Source organism: Maniola hyperantus, chromosome 13 (assembly GCF_902806685.2).
Source record: "Maniola hyperantus chromosome 13, iAphHyp1.2, whole genome shotgun sequence".
NCBI lineage: Eukaryota > Metazoa > Arthropoda > Insecta > Lepidoptera > Nymphalidae > Maniola > Maniola hyperantus.
The window spans coordinates 499,038-520,428 of NC_048548.1; the positions used below are offsets into that span (position 1 = coordinate 499,038).

At 38.2% G+C, this 21,391-nt stretch overlaps 1 protein-coding gene across 6 annotated transcripts in view; it reads left to right on the plus strand.

The window, feature by feature from the left end:
• The first annotated feature begins 79 nt into the window (after positions 1-79).
• Positions 80-21,391, plus strand: part of lqf (epsin homolog lqf) — a 43,417-nt gene continuing 22,105 nt past the window's right edge. Inside the window, exon 1 of one of the 6 annotated variants that reach the window (XM_069502410.1) lies at positions 80-317. The gene's annotated coding sequence lies outside the window, so the exon portion shown is untranslated. Of the gene's footprint in view, positions 318-396; positions 587-615; positions 760-20,081; positions 20,240-21,391 lie in introns of those variants that run through there. The other 5 variants (XM_069502406.1, XM_034974542.2, XM_069502408.1 and 2 more) reach the window with 5 other exon arrangements.

Below are 21,391 nucleotides of genomic sequence, written 5' to 3' on the forward strand. Positions count from 1 at the left end.
AATTAGTTTAATAAATTTTCGCAATACTTTTTCTCTATTAATTCTAAGACAAAACTTTTTTAAATATTTTAAATGTTATTTGACCGGATATAGAGTTGGAGGACATGTTGATTTGTCATGAATGGAATGAGGCGATTTTTGTCCAAATCCTCAAAAAGTGTTTCGTTAATTTTGTTTAGATAAAATTTCTTCCAAAATTAACAGTAAAACCAGTTTCAACGTGTTGTGAAACGTGACATTAATAATGTGTGGTATTTGTTTACGTCGATAAGTCTGAAAGAGGGAATTTATTTTTTAAGGACCGCTACTCATATTTGGTAAGTTTTGTAATACTCAGTTGTTTTTAATGAGTGCTTCGACCGCGACACGGTTTCACGCGCTATTCGGCAAGCCTTCACCTCGGGACGAGTCGCTGCGACGGAACTGTGTGCTAACGAAAGATGTTAGATGATAAAAACACGTCGCCTGACGTAGCTGTAAACTTGTGAAGGAAATTAAATTTAGGCCGTGATCAGCTATTTGTGGTGTCTATTTGTTTGTGTATTTGCAACTTGGATGTGTGTTTGTGACGTCACTTGTGTACAAGGTAAAGAATCTTTGTGTTCATGTTATAGTAGATGATATGATAAAAGTTTATCAACAATTTGATAAGTGCAATGATTTAGATAGCCAATGTTCAGTCATGACAAAAAAAGTTTGGTTTTCAAGAAAATATTAGTGTGTCTCTATGTATATCATATCAGTAACTTCAATTCTTGAGTGAGTATATTGTAATTGATTTTAGTTACTAATACACTAAAGGTTAGCGACAATAATGCGACAATACAGGTATTACAATCAGGTCATGTGATGTTTCTTAAAATATTTAATTGAAAGTTTATAATGTACTAAATTATTCACTTAACTTATAGGCTACAGCACTCAGAGTTAATCTATCAGTGAAAGAATTTTCAGAATCGGAGCATTCGTTCCAGAGATTACCCCTTACATCCAAACTTACTAATTTTTAATTAAATTTAAACATCTTTATTGCTTAATACTATGACAAAATAAAAAAATACAGGATATACTTAAAAACAAAGGGCTGCCTTATCACTAGAAGCGTTACATTTTTTTAAATATTAGTGGAATAGATAAATGACCCTTTGTCTAAATATAAAAAAGGATAAGCTGACTGACTGATCTATCAACGCACAGCTCAAACTACTGGACCGGGCTAAAATTTGGCATACAGATAGCTATTATGACGTAAGCATCTAAGAAAGGATTTTTGAAAATACAACCCCTAAGAGGGTAAATAGGGGTTTGAAATTTACTAAGAAAGAATAACCCTTTCGGCCGTTCTTCTTCATTCTGGGCTGGTTTCCGCACTTAAACGTTTCCGTCTGTTGTGCGTGCATCGCCCCTCCCCGCCGAAGTCTTCACTCCAGCCATCCAAGCTCGCTCCAGAAGCCGAGTAGACTGCCCAGGTTGCCGAGGGCTTATGCACTCATCTGATCTGAATGCCAAATATGTTCCTTTTTGTTCTGTATGGTAGCTTATGACATATGTCGTAGATATTTTTTATATTCGTATTTCCACAGATTCGGATCGGATGAGTGCCTGATCGATCACTAAGGGAGTTAAATAAGAGTATTAATAATGCAAATCAAAAAAATCAAAATGTTACTTAGGTATTGAGTCATCGTGCTATCATTTCTGGTTATTGATAAGCAAAAATTATTGATATTTACTTCTATATTTATCTACATACATTACTATTGAAAAGTTCAGCATTTTTGAAACAAAATTTAATGATGATTGAATGATAGCTGTTTTGTAAGTCACATGATAACAGCTCATAATTAATTTATATTGATCAATTCTGTACTGTTGTCATCATATACATAATATGTATGTACAGAGCAGCCGAAAGTGATGCACATCAACCTTAAAAAGGAGATAGCAAATTTGAAGAGCACTGTCTCTGTTGTGGAGACCGACAAAACGTCATATAGGTATGAGTGACAGAGATGACGCTCTACAAAGCCGAAATGTCAATCTAAAGGCTGGTGTACATTACTTTCGGCCGCGTATTGTATGTACCTTAATTATTATTTTTTAGGGTTCCGTACCTCAAAAGGAAAAACGGAACCCTTATAGGATCACTTTGTTGTCTGTCTGTCTGTCAAGAAACCTACAGTTTTAAACCTACTTTACTTTTATTTTATTTGATTTTAGTGGAATATCGAATACTAGCTGATGCCCGCGACTTCATCGTGGCATTTAGTTTTTTAAATCCTGCGGGAACTCTTTTATTTTATTTTCCGGTATAAAAAGTAGCCTATGTCACTCTCCAGGTCTTCAACTATATCTAAATCTAATCTAAATCAGCCTGTGCTGTCCCACGTCTGGGCAAAAGCCTCCCTCCGATCCTTCCACAATTTTCTATTTCGTGCCTCTTCAGGCCACGTAACTGTAAATTTATCTAATTCATCACGCCAACGTCGCCTCGGCCGACCACGCTGGCGTTGATGATTCTGGGGCGTCCAAAAAGAAGCAGATTCAAAAATCTGCTTCAACTATATCCATGCAAAAAATAACGTTGATCCGTTGCATTGCTCGGTTGCAGCGTAATTAAATACAAACCAACAAATCAACGAACCAATAAACCAACAAACAAACACACTTTCGCATTTGCAATATGGGTAGTGACCAGTGGCGTGCACAGGAGTTCAAGCCAGGGTATGCAATTTAGGTATGAACTTATTTTACGGCAGGTTAAAATTAAAAATAAGCATTGGCACCGATTCTAAGCACAACCTAATTTTAGAGTATTCGCACCCTCTTCTTACTATTGTAATATGAAAAGGACAGAAGCAGTTTGACATTTCTAAATTTAATTTTTAGATGGTAAAACCCGTGATTTTAGCACGCACTCGCCAACCTACTGTTTAAATTTGTCTTTAAATGTGAAAGTATGTTCCGTTCCTTTTTTAGCATTAGTAAAAAGAAAAGGATGCAGATACTCTAAATTTAGTTTAGAGAGAGACTAGAGAATCGGGGCCAATGATTTATTTATTACAATGAGGGTAAGAATAAGAATAAGAATAATTTATTTTGAATTTAGAATTTAGAATTTAGAATTTAGACACGAGAAACAAGTTTTCTGCCCTCTGCACTAGGAAAACCCTGTATTGCAGAAGGCAGTTACAAGTTTTTTAAAAACTAAGGACTTAATATATTATATCTAATATTATACTAAAATTATAGGTAAGCAGTGCGTTTATGCCTCTATGAGCTGCACGCCACTGGTAGTGACAGGTACTCGTTTCGCGTTCGCCACATTCGTTACCCCACTGGCTGGTTGCTAAACTGTGTAAAGAGTTGCTAGTTACAATACAAAGGTCATTGCAGGGAAGTTGACCATGATGACATCTACAATGTCATTTCCTTCCGCACTTAACTATGTTAGTTATTTAGCTACATTTTATCACCTTAGGCTTCGATAAACGCTGTAGTTGAGACGTCGGCCTTCTATGCTGAAGGTCAGGGGTTCGATCCCGGGCACGCACCTCTTACTTTTCGGACTATAAGCAATTAAGTGAAGGAAAAAATTAACGAAACCTGCATTTCATTTCATTTATTTATTTACATAGATTTGCATGGCTGAGAGTTCTCCATAATGTTCTCAAAAGCGTGTGAAGTCTGCCAATCCGCACTTGGCAAGCATGGTGGACTATGGCCAAACCCTTCTCATTCTGAGAGGAGACCCGCGGGGTGATTGCGTAAAACGTTGCAGTAGCGACAGCAACGCGACAGCAGTAGCAATGCGATAGTTCATTTGCTGTCTCTCTTCTTCTTATTTTGCTTTGTGGCTATTGCTGTCTCTCTAGCCGCTGTTACGTGTGACGTTTGACAGCAATGAACGCGAGATTGACGCCTGTTGCAAGCCTGTCGCGAGATACGTAATCACCCCGCCGGGCTCAGTAGTGAGCCGAGCGATGAGTTGATGATAATGATGCACCTACGTTTAAAAGCAATTGGGTATTTGACTACATCAAAAATAAATTATTTCTCAGTGATTATTTAATAGAGGGTCTTCCAAAATACGTAAAATCCAGGTCCTTATAATCATAATCATAATCATAATCATTTATTTATTTTGCTCAGATATGGTAGGTACATGTATATTATTTACATGGGGTCTTAAAAGTTAGGTAATCAGTTACATATCCTGCCAAACATGGCGTGCAAAATTATTTCTAAATTATCTAATTTCATTAATATTGCAATGTCATCGTGTACTCATACTCATCATGTAAATGTTTTTAATAATTCAAATGTCTATTTATATTCATGCATTATTTAAAATTTGTCATTAAAAAAGTCATTAACACTATAATAAGTTTTATTTAGTAGAAAATTAAATAAATAACTTCTAAAAGATCTGAGGTTCATTCCATAGCTGTGCGACGGTAAATGGTTATAAATACGTATTGCCGTACAGTACACATTCTTGGTATATAAAGCCAATCTTTGAGCTGGTAAACAAATTTTATTTTTATGTCTGCTCGTAGGTTTTATATCTGTCTTCAGTTTTGTTGGTTTAAAGTGTAATAACCATTTTTAATTATCGATTTTTTTGTTTTATTTTTATTCAGATACAAGTTAGCCCTTGACTGCAATCTCACCTGATGGTAAGTGATGATGCAGTCTAAGATGATAGCGGGCTAACCTGGAAGGGGTATGGCAGTTTTTATTAAACCCATACCCCTTTGGTTTCTACATGGCATCGTACCGGAACGCTAAATCGCTTGGCGGCACGGCTTTGCCGGATTAAACTAAAAAAAGCACGTCAAATGATTGTGACGTCACACACCGGTATTCCATAGAATCTCGCATACTAAGCGCGCGTTTTGACGTTTGATAAAAAGTTACTGATTTGACTAGTTGTCAAATACCCGATGTATTACTTTCTTTAAGACTTTTGTAGGAGGCAATACATTTCTTGCCATGTACGCCTATTGTAGGTATGAGACCTTGAAAGACATATAACTGAATAATATATGAGCGTTTAACCCACTATCGATTTTTAGGTTTTGGTGCCTACGTCACGAACCCTTTCAATCAGACCTATAGTCAGCGACTGGTTGGGATGGCAATCGGTGAGGGAATGCCCCGCACACCCTCACCGTCTCCGCGCTAACCCTGTGCGGGATAACGCGGGTGACGTCCCCCCGCCTCATACCCCGAATGCCATCTCAACCTATCGCGTACTCGGTAAACTGCAAAAAGGATTTATCAAGTCGATATCATCAGCACTAGACGGAAGTTTCGAGCTGATGGTATATTTTTATTTCGGCTGACGTCAAAATGACTTCATTTCGATGTTAATGAGACATGGTTCCAGCGCAATAGCAATTTGCGGAACTTAGACCTCTACACAGTTGCATAGCCCCCTTTTGTCGTAAGCGGGTGAATCTTGCTGCAGTCTGTAGTTAATTGATTTGATCGCCAGTCTTACAGCGTGGTGGACTATGACCAAACCCTTCTCATATTCTTATATCCAACCAAATTTCTGTTAGGTTGCTTAGGTTTCAACTCCCTGGAGGTCAGACGCATTTGCGATCAACTCAAAATTATGTGTCTTTTGCGAGGAGATGTTAATGCTCCAGAACTTCATGACCAACTGTGTCGCATACGTGTCCCTGAATCCAATAGTAATCTTCGTTCACGAAAAAATATACTTTTCGTGGTCCCACATCATCGCACTGTTGCTAGATCTATGTCACCTATACCCCGTTCATTAGCATCGTTCAACGCGCTTTTGGACAATAATGCTCAATGGGACCCATTTAATGATGGGTCTATAATACTGGTTCGGGAGTTACTGAAGTACGCTGAGAGCATTACATGAATATGTCATTCAATGTTCTCAGCGTACATATTCAAAATCCTTTAATCTTTTATCGTTTTGTATTTTATGTCTTTTTTCTTGTATTTGTATTTAAATTTATTATTAATCATCTAGTTAGTGTAAGTGGCACTGCCGTTCTAATAAGATATAAAATAAATAAAATACAACAAGCAAGCCTCAATAGCTCAACCAGTATAGGAGTGGACTGAAAACCGAAAGGTCGACGGTTCAAACCCCGCCCGTTGCACTTAATTGTCGTACCTACTCCTAGCACAAGCCTGACGCTTAATTGGAGGGGAAAGAGGAATATTAGTCATTTAACATGGCTAATATCATCAATATTACTATATTACATCAATATTACTCATAATAATTATTATTGTTGTATATTTATTATTCATCTATCACTATATTATATATTAATATATGTATATATATTATGTATTATATATGTACCTGTGTATATCTTTATCTATATATTATTATTAAGGCATTTCTGTGCCTATTAATATACATATTACTTATATTATAATTATTATCTTTATGTTCCCTAACAACTTACGTACACCTTAAACCCAGTTTTCACTAGCCCTTAAATCCTCTTCAACCTAGTTGCCTGGTAGAGATCGCTTCACAGCGATAAGGCCGCTGATTGTATGTTCTTCTTTTACATGTTTCTTTTTGTGTCTTTTTATTTTTTTATTTTTTGGTGTACAATAAAGAATATTAAACAAACAAACAAATATTCTTTAAAAAAAAAAAAAAAAAATTGAGAGGAGATCCGAGCTCAGTACTGGAGTGACGGGTTGATGATGGAATTGACCCAGTCGGGAATCATATACGGGACCTCACACTTAGTAGAGTACAGCGCTGCGCCAGGAGGTCGTATAATTAGCCGTTAGCTAGGTTGCAGTCGAATACACTCGTGTCCCTGTGCCTAGCAACAACGGATGAGACAGAGCACCGTGGGGTTTTAGTCGGCAAGAGTCCGACATAACCTCTGCACCTCCCCGAGCGCGGTGGTATCCATGAGGATTTCCCCACGTTAAAAAAAAAAAAAAAAAAAAAAATAGGTAACACGTGGTTATGTTACTTACGTTATAAATGTCACGCATATAAGGGGTCTAGTGTTGCGTATGTACTCCTTCGGTAGACAGTTACATAACCCCCTGTCGTCGTAAGCGGGTGAACCTTGCTGCAGTCTGCGGTTAATTTGATTTGTTATACACTCATCGGTCTTCACACTACTGAGATAATTAGCGCTAGGTGGGCCGTGGGCCGTGGGCGCCCACTAGCAAACCGTGATAGCCTAGTGGTTAAAATATCAGGAGGTAGAGGGTTCGATCCCAGGCACATACCTCTAATTTTTAGGTTTCCGTACCTCAAAAGGAAAAATGGAACCCTTATAAGATCACTTCGTTGTCTGTCTGTCAAGAAACCTATAGGGTACTTCCCGTTGACCTAGATACGTACCTAGGTAGGTCTTATAACACAAGTAAAGGAATAAATCCGAAAACTGTGAATTTGTGTTAAACATGTTACATCACAAAAAAAATATTAAAATGTGTTCATGAACAAATAATTAGAATATTCAATTTTCAACGTAAGATAACTATGTTAGCCCGCTTCATCTTAGATAGCATCATCACTTACCACCAGGTGAGATTGCAGTCAAGGGCTTGACCGGTGCTTGGTAGTGGGTCGAGATGATGATGGTTTTTCAAACGCAAAAGTTACGTTCTATAATGACAATTGTATACCGTTGATCTAATCGTCACAACATCAGTCTACAACCTAACTGTACCTAGCCTTATCAGGTTATCAGCTGCAGATGTAGCTCTTATCACCTGAGACATAAGGCGCAGGTTATGAATTAAACAATAACTAGCAATAGATAATACGGCGTGTAAAATGATAATGCTGCGCGAATCGGTGCTAGCGAGACGTGCGTTGAACTCGCCCGGTCAAATACATCGCAAACCGTCTGTCTGTCTGTATGTCTGCTAGCTTTTCACGGCCCACCCATCGATTTTGATGTAATTTGGTATGGAGATAGCTTATTATTAATTATCTTATTTTATTCAGATACAAGTTAGCCATGACTGCGATCTCACCTGGTGGTAAGTGACGATGCAGTCTAAGATGGATGCGGGCTAACCTGGAAGGGGTATGGCAGTTTTTAATAAACCCATGCCTTTCGGCAACGTACCGGAACACTGAATCGCTTGGCGGCACGGCTTTGCCGGTAAGGTGGTAACTAGCCACGGCCGAAGCCTCCCACCAGACTTGCATCCCGAGTAAGGACATAGGCTACTTTTTATCCCGGAAAATCAAAAAGTTGTTTCTTTATAGAGAGTTTCTTGACAGACAGGCAACGAAGTTATCCTGTAAAGGTTTCGTTGTTCCTTTTGAGTTACGGAACCCTAAAAAATGATAGAAAAGAGATTGCCCATTTTCTTAGGAGCTTTGGGCCCCCCCTAATATAATTGTTGTGTCACCATGGTTTTAATTTTATTTTGTAGACAAATAATTAACTCTTTATATTCTGCAAACGATTTCTATTTATTCACCCTGGTTATAAAGAAATCTTATTTTTTATATTGCTGATATTGAGGCTATATTTAATTAATACTTCTTCAAAATAAATGCATGTTTACGATTCTAACTGTAATTGTGGATATTTTCAATAATAGAGTGATAAAAAGTCGTTATAAAACATAATCGTAAAAAAATAACACAACAGTGCACGACCTTCAGGTAGATCATACGCGGTGCGGACGCTGTGGTGCTGCCAATCGTTCCACGAATCACTACCATTCCGCACATTCGGCAACTGCCCCGCAAATTCGTTAATCTGTGACTGATCTATCAACGCACAGATCAAACTACTGGACTGATCGGGCTAGGCATGCAGATAGCTATTATGACTTCTTCTTCTTCTTTGTCGTATCACTCTTGGCAGAGCGGTCGTGGTCATCACGAAGCAACGTCTTTGAGGGCAGATGTTATACGTCTCACGAGCATTCGCCATTTCTACCTGCTGGTCGACAGCCTGGTACACTCGTGCAAAGGACCGCCCACAGGAGACTTAATTTGGTCGGTCCATCGTATGGGTGACCTTCCTCGTCCTCTGGTGCCCTCCACCTTGCCCTGCACGACAAGACGCTCGATGGAGTCACTCTCACGCCGGGAGACGTGTCCGAAGAATTTTAATATGCGACTCTGTACTATCGACGAAAGTCGTTTTTTAATGCCGAGTTCTTGGAGTATAGAGATGTTGGTACGAAATTCGGTCCATGAGACTCCTAGCATGCGCCTCCAGCACCACATCTCCAGAGCATCAATCTTCTTCTTCTCGACCAGTCGCAAAGTCCACGTCTCCGCAGCGTATAAAAAAATTTCCGCAGCGTATTATGACTTAGACATCCGCTTAGAAAGGAAATTCAACCCCTAAGGGAGTAAAATTGGGGTATTCAGATACAAGTTAGCCATGACTGCGATCTCACCTGGTGGTAAGTGACGATGCAGTCTAAGATGGATGCGGGCTAACCTGGAAGGGGTATGGCAGTTTTTAATAAACCCATGCCTTTCGGCAACGTACCGGAACACTGAATCGCTTGGCGGCACGGCTTTGCCGGTAAGGTGGTAACTAGCCACGGCCGAAGCCTCCCACCAGACTTGCATCCCGAGTAAGGACATAGGCTACTTTTTATCCCGGAAAATCAAAAAGTTGTTTCTTTATAGAGAGTTTCTTGACAGACAGGCAACGAAGTTATCCTGTAAAGGTTTCGTTGTTCCTTTTGAGTTACGGAACCCTAAAAAATGATAGAAAAGAGATTGCCCATTTTCTTAGGAGCTTTGGGCCCCCCCTAATATAATTGTTGTGTCACCATGGTTTTAATTTTATTTTGTAGACAAATAATTAACTCTTTATATTCTGCAAACGATTTCTATTTATTCACCCTGGTTATAAAGAAATCTTATTTTTTATATTGCTGATATTGAGGCTATATTTAATTAATACTTCTTCAAAATAAATGCATGTTTACGATTCTAACTGTAATTGTGGATATTTTCAATAATAGAGTGATAAAAAGTCGTTATAAAACATAATCGTAAAAAAATAACACATTTAAAAAAAATTTAATTTAAGTTTAAGTTAATAGGGGGCCCGTTCACGGGCGATCTCCTTTACATACATTAGGCAGGCGCGATTTTTTTTATGCATGCGTATTTGTACCTACCGAAATCACGAATTTACATACTGCAGGTGTATCATAATATGTATGGTAGGTATACCGTTTCGCCGCAGTTCGGCGGCCGTTGACCCGCGGCATGTGATCACGCTGAGATGCGAGACTATTGACACGCGCTCGGCTTGACACATCCGCTCCGATCGTCTCGCGTACAACAGTGCACGACCTTCAGGTAGATCATACGCGGTGCGGACGCTGTGGTGCTGCCAATCGTTCCACGAATCACTACCATTCCGCACATTCGGCAACTGCCCCGCAAATTCGTTAATCTGTGACTGATCTATCAACGCACAGATCAAACTACTGGACTGATCGGGCTAGGCATGCAGATAGCTATTATGACTTCTTCTTCTTCTTTGTCGTATCACTCTTGGCAGAGCGGTCGTGGTCATCACGAAGCAACGTCTTTGAGGGCAGATGTTATACGTCTCACGAGCATTCGCCATTTCTACCTGCTGGTCGACAGCCTGGTACACTCGTGCAAAGGACCGCCCACAGGAGACTTAATTTGGTCGGTCCATCGTATGGGTGACCTTCCTCGTCCTCTGGTGCCCTCCACCTTGCCCTGCACGACAAGACGCTCGATGGAGTCACTCTCACGCCGGGAGACGTGTCCGAAGAATTTTAATATGCGACTCTGTACTATCGACGAAAGTCGTTTTTTAATGCCGAGTTCTTGGAGTATAGAGATGTTGGTACGAAATTCGGTCCATGAGACTCCTAGCATGCGCCTCCAGCACCACATCTCCAGAGCATCAATCTTCTTCTTCTCGACCAGTCGCAAAGTCCACGTCTCCGCAGCGTATAAAAAAATTTCCGCAGCGTATTATGACTTAGACATCCGCTTAGAAAGGAAATTCAACCCCTAAGGGAGTAAAATTGGGGTTTGAAATTTGTGTAGTCCACGCGGACGAAGTCGCGGCCAAAAGTGATGAACATCGATCTTTAGCAGCAGATTTGTAGAGCACTGTCTCGGTCGTTGAGACCGACAAAGCGTCATATGGGTATGAGTGACAGAGACAATAATGCTCTACAAATATGAGATGTCATTCTAAAGGCCAATGTTCATCACTTTCGGCTGCGTACTATATGTGTTAGTCTAGGAGTTTTTTTATCAAGGCCTAGCCGAGCCCCCGACCCGACATAGCGATAAGGCCGCCTTTGCATGCTACATCTATTAGAATAAGATCCTGTATTGTGTTTTTTCAATGTTTACTTTGTGTTGTGTGCAATAAAGTGTCAATAAATAAAAAAATAAAAAAATAGTGCTTCCACCCACTCATTACCTAACAAGCAACAGCCCTGTTAAGGCGCCCACACACTTTCCGATTTTGACGGCACTTTCGATTGGAATTGTGACATTTTGATTCCAAATTGAAGTAGATTTCGTCCATTAATTACTTTACTTGGGGATTCACTTTTTATAGCATTAAAATGTACTAGCTTATGCCCGCGACTTCGTCCGCGTGGACTACACAAATTTCGGACCTCTATTTTACCCCCAAAAAATAATATACAGAAAATAATGTACATCGGCCTTTACAATGACATTTCGACTTTTGTAGAGCGTCGTCTCTGTCACTCATACCTATGTGACGTTTTGTCGGTCTCAATGACAGAGACAATGCTCTACAAATCCGCTATCTCCTTCTAAAGGTCGACGTACATTATTTTCTGCCGCGTACTGTACTAACATTCAATAGGCGTAATAAATTAATTTTTTTTATATGTATGTACTTGTATGCTACCATGCATTTTATATGTATGTACTTGTATGCTACCGTGCATTTTATATGTATGTACTTGTATGCTACCATGTATTTTATATGTATGTACTTGTATGCTACCATGCATTTTATATGTATGTACTTGTATGCTACCATTGTAAGGGTGGTAAATTGGGCGGAATAGAAATATACCCGGATACGGAATAATCTACCACCTTACAAAGATTAGAGGAAAAAAAAAATAATTTTAATTTACTTTACTTGATCTATCTACCTAGTAAAGAATAGAAGCTAGCCGTCGACTCCCTTGTAATGCATATGAGGTGTTATAAATGAAATTTGCTAGATGTTAGGCAAAATTGTTTTTAATGTAACTTTTACCGGGGTCGCTTAATACAGAATGATGGCTAATAATGCTTAGTTATTCTAGCTTAATGCCAAGACTTAATTTAGATACATTAGAATGACTTAGGTAGATAGTACAAAAGATCTATGTTTTAAATTTAAGATGCCATTGGCATGGAATAGACAATGACACAGTAAAATTCATAAAATTGTTTCAAAATAAAAGCTCAGTAGTAAAGACAGGGTTCTTACTGTACACATACACTAAGAAGGTTCACTAAACTGTTGCAGGATACAAACATTTGCTTACTTGTAGGTGCGAAGACTGCAAGGTAGCTGGACGGCATCGGCCAAGATCCAAAACTCAATTTATTTGATTCTTCACAACCGAAATGTTTCATTACAAAGATTTTTCACCAAGTCTTATCCATAGCAATTAAGTTGTCAACGTGAATGTGCAAAAGAAATAAATACGAAAACCGAAAACGCAAACGGAAAACTAAAACGGAAAACTGAAGCTAAACGTAAAACGTAAACGTAAAATTAAAAAACGTAAACGTAAACCCTGTAACAAAGAAAAAACAAGATTATAATTTGTGCTGTGTGAAAATTTCGACACGTGGAATTTTCCCGATCAAACACAACTCACCTATTGAACTCCTGGCCACCAATGGTTTTCAGAAGTCCACCCACAACCCATTATCCTCATTTATTTGGGAAGTTAAAATAACTGGAACTGAAAGAAATCATGAGATTAGGATTTTCTCTAACCAAACCGCCATTTTGTCGAATCCACATTACTTGATTTTTCACTCACCATAACTGATGAAACATTGAAAATACGTTAGGATGACTAAAATTTATGACTATTGTATTTTTCCAGGCGAAGCCATGGGCGAAAAGAAGTGAGATTTTCCTGGAACGAAAAAATTCGTCTTCACATGTTGACTCCAGGAAAATTCTAAATCTCACCAATCGGTGTTGCCAGACGCAACCCGAGTGTGTCCCTCTCAGTTAGTTTGATCATAAAGCCAATTCATTTTTGAATATTTGCTGAACCTAAGGATATATTATAAGAACCGTTTTGTTAATGACTTAACAATAAACAAATGATATTATAGTTTTATTTAATTATTTTGTTTTATTTTTACGACAATTGACAACGAAGCAAACGCCATCTATTGTGGCTCGAATGAACTCTGAACATCGACCCACGCGTAGTTCTGCACCTTGATGCTAGGTGGCACCAACATACTTTGAACAAAATAGATTTTACTTAAAAGCGAAACGCTAATTAGTAGTTCAAAATTTACAACGTCACAATACTTCCCCTCCTACGAAAAGGTTCAACAGGTTGAACCACGCTGCCCTCAGCGTCATCCAACAACTACTAACAATTTGCCTGAAACAAACAAACAAAAAAAACACAGAAGTTACGCGTGAACGCACATCTACTACTAACAAGGAAAATTGTCTAACAAAATAAATATACTGAAAACAGTGTAAGGTTTTATACATTATACTTAACTACACAACCCTAACTTCTAAAAAGAATATATACAAAAAAACTTCATGGTGTCTAAGACACTTGAGTGGAAACATCTTGGCATCATTCTTCAGCTGACTGATAGAATGCGTCTAGGCCTACGGTGGTTCACTCTTTTAAACTACCATCGTAATATTTGTTACTCAACAAATACGGAAAATCTGGTTGTGAACGGGTCCATCTGATATGGCAACCGTTCTCTATCCCATTCGGAAAAATAAAACCGAATCAAAATCGGATTATGAGAAAAAAAACGAAATAACTCTCCTAGAAAATAGATCTCGGAACAGAATCGGAAAAATAACAGAAATGATCCATTATCTAGAAGGAAAACGAAAACAAAACACAAAACCCCCCCTTTTCGTTATCCCCAAAGTACGATATTTGCATTTTTACTTTCTCAACCGGTTGGTCTACCACAAGCATTCCAATCATCACATATTCATCCCTACATACATCCACTACATTCATCTTCAACTGAACCATGGTAATGTAACTGTTAACTCAGAACATCACTACACTCATACAAATTCCTAATTGAATATTGATAACTTAAATATTCAAACAGTTTAGACCAAACTAAGTAATGGCAAATATCTACTTCTTAATATCCTTAATATGCCAAGTGCCTATTGGGTGGTTGTCAGCTACTCTAACTAGTTCATAAACCAAAGGTGACAAAACCTTGACAACCCTGCACTTTTCATACTTAGGTGCCAGCTTAGCTGCGAAAAAATTTGTAGCGTCGCTTTGTGGATAGGTCTTTTTCCACACTATGTCCCCAACAGAATAGCTTGCAGACCTACGCCTTAAGTTGTAATGCGTTGCATACTCTGCATGAGCCTGAAACAAATTTCTCCTAACCTGACCAAATATGTCCTCCAAAGTTCCAAACTTTCCTGCGTATTCCTCCCTTGGAATTCCGGCCTCGTACTCCTTATCCGTGTCCTTATAGAAGGAACCATTTAAGACCGGTTCTCTAGCGTGGACAAGGAAGAACGGGGAGAATCCAGTGGATTCATTAACCGCACTGTTTATGGCGAACTGGACCTTGTACAGGTTTTCGTCCCAGGACCTGTGGTTATCTTTCACAAAAGCGGCTACAGCAGTCATAACAACCTTATTGTACCTCTCAACAAGGTTAACTTGCGGAGTGTACAGTGGTGTGTAGTGTAATTTCGGAATATTATAACGCTTAATGAGATTACGGAATTCAGATCCTGTAAATTGGGACCCATTGTCCACAATCACAGTCTCTGGAACACTATGGTTCAAAAATACAAAATTCTCTAGCGCTTTAACAACAGCGGCACCTGTGGCACGCCGTAACGGAAACAACATTGTATATTTCGAAAAACAACACGTCACCACAAAAAGAAATGTAAATCCTGATTTAGACCTAGGCAAAGGTCCGACTAAATCAGCCGAAATGACCTGAAAAGGTCTCTCGCAGACTTTAGGCTTCCCTAGCAGACCTGGAGTGGCTGATGTCGTGTGTTTATACGCAGAGCAAGTATCACAATTCTTAACGTACTCAACCACGTCCTTATACATACCACGCCAAAAATATCTGAGGGATAATCTGCGATGAGTTTTGAACACACCAAAATGACCTGCAGTTGCATCTGCATGGTTTTGTTGCATAATTCTAATGATGTCGTTCTTGTGGACTACCTCTTTCCAGTCGAACTCACTGAGAAGCTGGTATTTACATTTACTGTAACGATATAGTTTATCGTTCAAAATACAAAAATTCGGAAAATTTGCTGGATTGATTTTACAGCCATTAAATGTTTTGTCATACCAGTCATCTACCAAAACTTGTTGACTAGAGTTATCATTACGATCACCAACTACATCTACGTGTATGAGTCTCGACAAGGTATCCGGAACTACATTATCACAACCCTTCCTATGTTCGATAACAAAATTATACTGTGATAATCTACAACCCCATCTGGCGAGTCGTCCTGAGGGATTTTCTAAATTTAAGAACCACTTTAGGGATGCATGGTCTGTGATAATTGTGACTGGCTTGGAACCAAAATAAGCCTGAAATTTCTCCACTGCAAAAATCACAGCTAGAGCCTCGCGTTCCGTCGCGCTGTAATTCCTTTCGTTTTTATTTAGGCTCCTACTGACATACGCAATGGGATGATCGCAACCATCGGTTTCTTGCGTTAGCATACCGCCAACACCATATGCAGAAGCATCACAATGTATTTTGAATGGTTTTTCAAAATTCGGTACCGCAAGAACAGGTGCGGTTACCAACGCATTCTTCAATGTATTAAATGCTACCTCTGCCTGTTCGCTCCACTCAAATTTAGGTGCGTTCTTTCCTTTACTCGTTAGTCTATTGAGTGGTGCAGCGATGGTTGAAAAATTCCTAATAAAGCGCCTGTACCAAGAACAAGTGCCTAGGAAAATCTTTACCTCCTGTGCAGTTTTTGGGGTCGGAAAGTTCAAAACTGCGGCAACTTTTCCAGGATCTGTGCGTAAACCAAATTCATCCACTATATACCCTAAATATTTCAAAGAGTTTCGAAAAAAATTACATTTATCAAAATTTATGGATAGTTGAGCCATTTTTAGTTTATCCAGAACTCTGTTTAATAAAATTAAATGGGTTTCAAAATCAGCAGAACAAATAACAATATCATCTATATAACAAAATACTATTCCATTTTCAATATCACTACAAAAATTTTGATTAAATAACTGGTCCATTAACCTCTGCTGTCGTGCTGGTGCACCGCATAGGCCAAACGGCATGACTTTAAATTTGAATAACCCTCTACCAGGAACTGTAAAACTGGTTTTTTCCTGAGAGTCGTTAGCTAACGGAATTTGCCAGAAACTTGAACTTAAATCAATCGATGATAAAAACCTTGCCTCTTTCAAGCTATCTAGAATTTGTGGAATGTACGGTATTGAGTATGAATCCCCCTTTGTCACTGAATTTAATTTCCTGCAATCTAGGCAAAATCTCCAGTCTCCATTTGCCTTTTTCACTAAAATTGCTGGGTTATTCCAAGGGCTTTCACTCGGAGTAACTACGTCCATTTCCAGCATCTTATCTAACTCTTTACTTAAAGCTTCCTTCTTTTCGGGAGAAAGTGGATATTGTTTTATTTTTATTGGCAAGGCATCACCGGTGTCAATAACATGTTCAATTAATTTTGTTCTACCCAATCCAATTTTCGTTGAAGAAATATCTAAAAATTTATTTACTACAGACTGGGCTAATTCTTTCTGTTGAGATGATAAGTTTTCAAAAGAAGTGATGGTATGAATTTGTTTATTATCAATCGCACAAATATTGTAAAATTGAGAAGGTGCCTTAATTAATTCTAAATTATCAAAAATGCCAGGGGCTAACTGAAATGTTTTCCAAAAGTCACAGCCAAAAATAACATCCGCTATTATAGAGGGTACTACAAAAAATTTTATTATGTGAGTTACGGAATTATAAGTAATCGGAATAAACATATAACCCATGCAATCAAGTTTGTCTCCATTTGCCACTGAAAATGTGGTATCAATACTGCTATGCAGTTTATAACCGAATCTCAAAAAAACCTTGTGCGCCTGGTTACCCAAAATTGACGCGCAAGCACCGGAATCTAGTAAACCTGTAATCTCAAAACCGTCAACAAAAACCTTTAAATGTGGCCTAAAGTCTCGTTTATCCACTGAATACAGAACTGTGTCAGGAACCCTGTGTGTGTCCCTGTTCGGGCGCCATTTGTAAGGGTGGTAAATTGGGCGGAATAGAAATATACCCGGATACGGAATAATCTACCACCTTACAAAGATTAGAGGAAAAAAAAAATAATTTTAATTTACTTTACTTGATCTATCTACCTAGTAAAGAATAGAAGCTAGCCGTCGACTCCCTTGTAATGCATATGAGGTGTTATAAATGAAATTTGCTAGATGTTAGGCAAAATTGTTTTTAATGTAACTTTTACCGGGGTCGCTTAATACAGAATGATGGCTAATAATGCTTAGTTATTCTAGCTTAATGCCAAGACTTAATTTAGATACATTAGAATGACTTAGGTAGATAGTACAAAAGATCTATGTTTTAAATTTAAGATGCCATTGGCATGGAATAGACAATGACACAGTAAAATTCATAAAATTGTTTCAAAATAAAAGCTCAGTAGTAAAGACAGGGTTCTTACTGTACACATACACTAAGAAGGTTCACTAAACTGTTGCAGGATACAAACATTTGCTTACTTGTAGGTGCGAAGACTGCAAGGTAGCTGGACGGCATCGGCCAAGATCCAAAACTCAATTTATTTGATTCTTCACAACCGAAATGTTTCATTACAAAGATTTTTCACCAAGTCTTATCCATAGCAATTAAGTTGTCAACGTGAATGTGCAAAAGAAATAAATACGAAAACCGAAAACGCAAACGGAAAACTAAAACGGAAAACTGAAGCTAAACGTAAAACGTAAACGTAAAATTAAAAAACGTAAACGTAAACCCTGTAACAAAGAAAAAACAAGATTATAATTTGTGCTGTGTGAAAATTTCGACACGTGGAATTTTCCCGATCAAACACAACTCACCTATTGAACTCCTGGCCACCAATGGTTTTCAGAAGTCCACCCACAACCCATTATCCTCATTTATTTGGGAAGTTAAAATAACTGGAACTGAAAGAAATCATGAGATTAGGATTTTCTCTAACCAAACCGCCATTTTGTCGAATCCACATTACTTGATTTTTCACTCACCATAACTGATGAAACATTGAAAATACGTTAGGATGACTAAAATTTATGACTATTGTATTTTTCCAGGCGAAGCCATGGGCGAAAAGAAGTGAGATTTTCCTGGAACGAAAAAAATTCGTCTTCACATGTTGACTCCAGGAAAATTCTAAATCTCACCAATCGGTGTTGCCAGACGCAACCCGAGTGTGTCCCTCTCAGTTAGTTTGATCATAAAGCCAATTCATTTTTGAATATTTGCTGAACCTAAGGATATATTATAAGAACCGTTTTGTTAATGACTTAACAATAAACAAATGATATTATAGTTTTATTTAATTATTTTGTTTTATTTTTACGACAATTGACAACGAAGCAAACGCCATCTATTGTGGCTCGAATGAACTCTGAACATCGACCCACGCGTAGTTCTGCACCTTGATGCTAGGTGGCACCAACATACTTTGAACAAAATAGATTTTACTTAAAAGCGAAACGCTAATTAGTAGTTCAAAATTTACAACGTCACACCATGCATTTTATATGTATGTACTTGTATGCTACCATGCATTTTATATGTATGTACTTGTATGCTACCATGCATTTTAACGCATTGCAGCGCATAATTTTACCTAATTGTATAATCCTTTTGTTTTCATTTCCCATAACTCAAGGTTAGTCTTTGTTTCGTTCAGGATTTTCGCATGAGTCTTTGCTAGATAATTTATAACCAATTGTTGTGACTTATGAAAGACTAACTTATGCTCGCGACTACGTCCGCGTGGACTACACAAATTTCAAACCCATATTTCACCCCTTACAGCGATCACGAACTCATCCGATCCGAATCCGTAAAAATACGGATATAAAAAATATATACTTTTAATTTTGTAATTGATTATATATTTTCTTGTTTTGTGAGACGAATAAACTTTAATTTATTTTTATTAATTTTATTTTTGCGCGTAAAAGTTTTTGATTTATCGTGCAAAATGTCGAAATATACGACTGCAGTACGGAACCCTCGGTGCGGGAGTCTCACTCCCACTTTGCCGATCTTTAGGGCTCCGTACCTCAAAAGGAAAAACGGAACCCTTATAGGATCACTTCGTTGTCTGTCTGTGTGTCTGTCAAGAAACCTAGGGTACTTCCCGGTGACCTAGAATCATGAAATTTGTCAGGTAGGTAGGTCTTATAGCAGACATAAGGGGAAAAAATTTGAAACCCGTGAATTTGTGGTTACATCACTAAAAAAAATTTATATGAGTTCATGAACAAATAATTAGTATTTTCAACTTTTGAAGTAAAATTACTATATCAAGTGGGATATCATATGAAAGGGCTTTACCTGTACATTATTAAATAGATTTTTATTTATTTTTATGCATAATAGTTTTTGATTTATCCTGCAAAAAATGTCGAAGAAATACGACTTGTAGTACGGAACCCTCGGTGCGGGAGTCTGACACCCACTTGGCCGGTTTTTTCAGTGTAACAGCTCCTTAACGGACACCCCCTATGTGAATCATAGCTTGCAAACATCGTGCCTACAGTGTAGCAGCCCCTTTACGACAAAGGGCAGACTAGTGTGACACATCTCGTTATTGCTATAGTTGTAGTTGTAACTTGTAGTCAGTGTAGTCAAGTACTTTGGTGTATGTAGTGGCAGTGACATTGAAATGTGCGTGATTGTTTAGTTGCTAGGGAAAATAAAAGGAATAAAAATGTCGCTTTTGTGAGTATCTAATTAGTCTTTTTTTTGTTTTTGCTAATTTTATTTTTATCTTTATTTTATCATTTTAAAAAAATGTTTTTATTTCGACCAACAAAAGAATCATATTGGTGTTAGTAATTCTAATTACACGAAACTTAAACGTATTTTATGAATAAATGAATTTAGTCATAGAATAATGCCCGAGACGTAGATTGTTATTTTTTTAATCCCGTGGGAACTCTTTAACTTTCCGGGATAAAAAATAGTCTGTAGATGTCACTTATTCACATGGATGTAAATAATCAGTTCAATCCGTTGCTCCGTTGCGGCGTGATTGAAGGACAAACCGGCCAAGTGCGAGTCGGACTCGAGGACATCGAGGGTTCCGTGCTACATTCGTATTTTTTCGACATTTCGCACGATAAATCAAAAACTATTATGCATACAAATAAATAAAAATCTGTTTTAGAACATGCAGGTAAAGGGTTTTTGTGATGTAACCACAAATTCACGGTTTTCAGATTTTTCCCCTTACGTGTGCTATAAAACCTAGGTACCAACCTGCCAAATTTCATGATTCCAGGTCAACGGGAAGTACCCTGTAGGTTTCATGACATACACGATAGACAGACAGACTGAAAACGAAGTGATTCCTATTAGGGCTCCTTTTTTCTTTTTAGACGTACGGAACCCTCAAAATTGCTACTAATTAACTACATCAGTTTTTCTCAGTCATAGCATCGCTCGCGTCACAGTATTTTCCCTAACTTTTCGCACACATGCATTTTCCGGGAATAAGTATTCTTTGAAATAACCCTTTATTACTCAGCGTAAAAACCATAAATTTATGATGCAATCCATACTAATATTATAAACTAGCTGATGCCCGCGACTTCGTCCGCGTGGAATTAGGTTTTTTTTAAATCCCATAGGAACTCTTTGATTTTCTGGGATAAAAAGTAGCCTATGTCACTCTTCAGGTTTTTATCTATACCCATGCAAAAAATCACGTCAATCCGTTGCACCGTTGCGACGTGATTGAAGGACAAACCAACAATCAAACACACTTTCGCATTTATAATAAGGGTACTGATGCGAAAGTGTGTCTGTCTATCTGCTAGCCTTTCACGGCCCATCCGTTCAACCGATTTTGACCCAATTTGGTATAGAGAT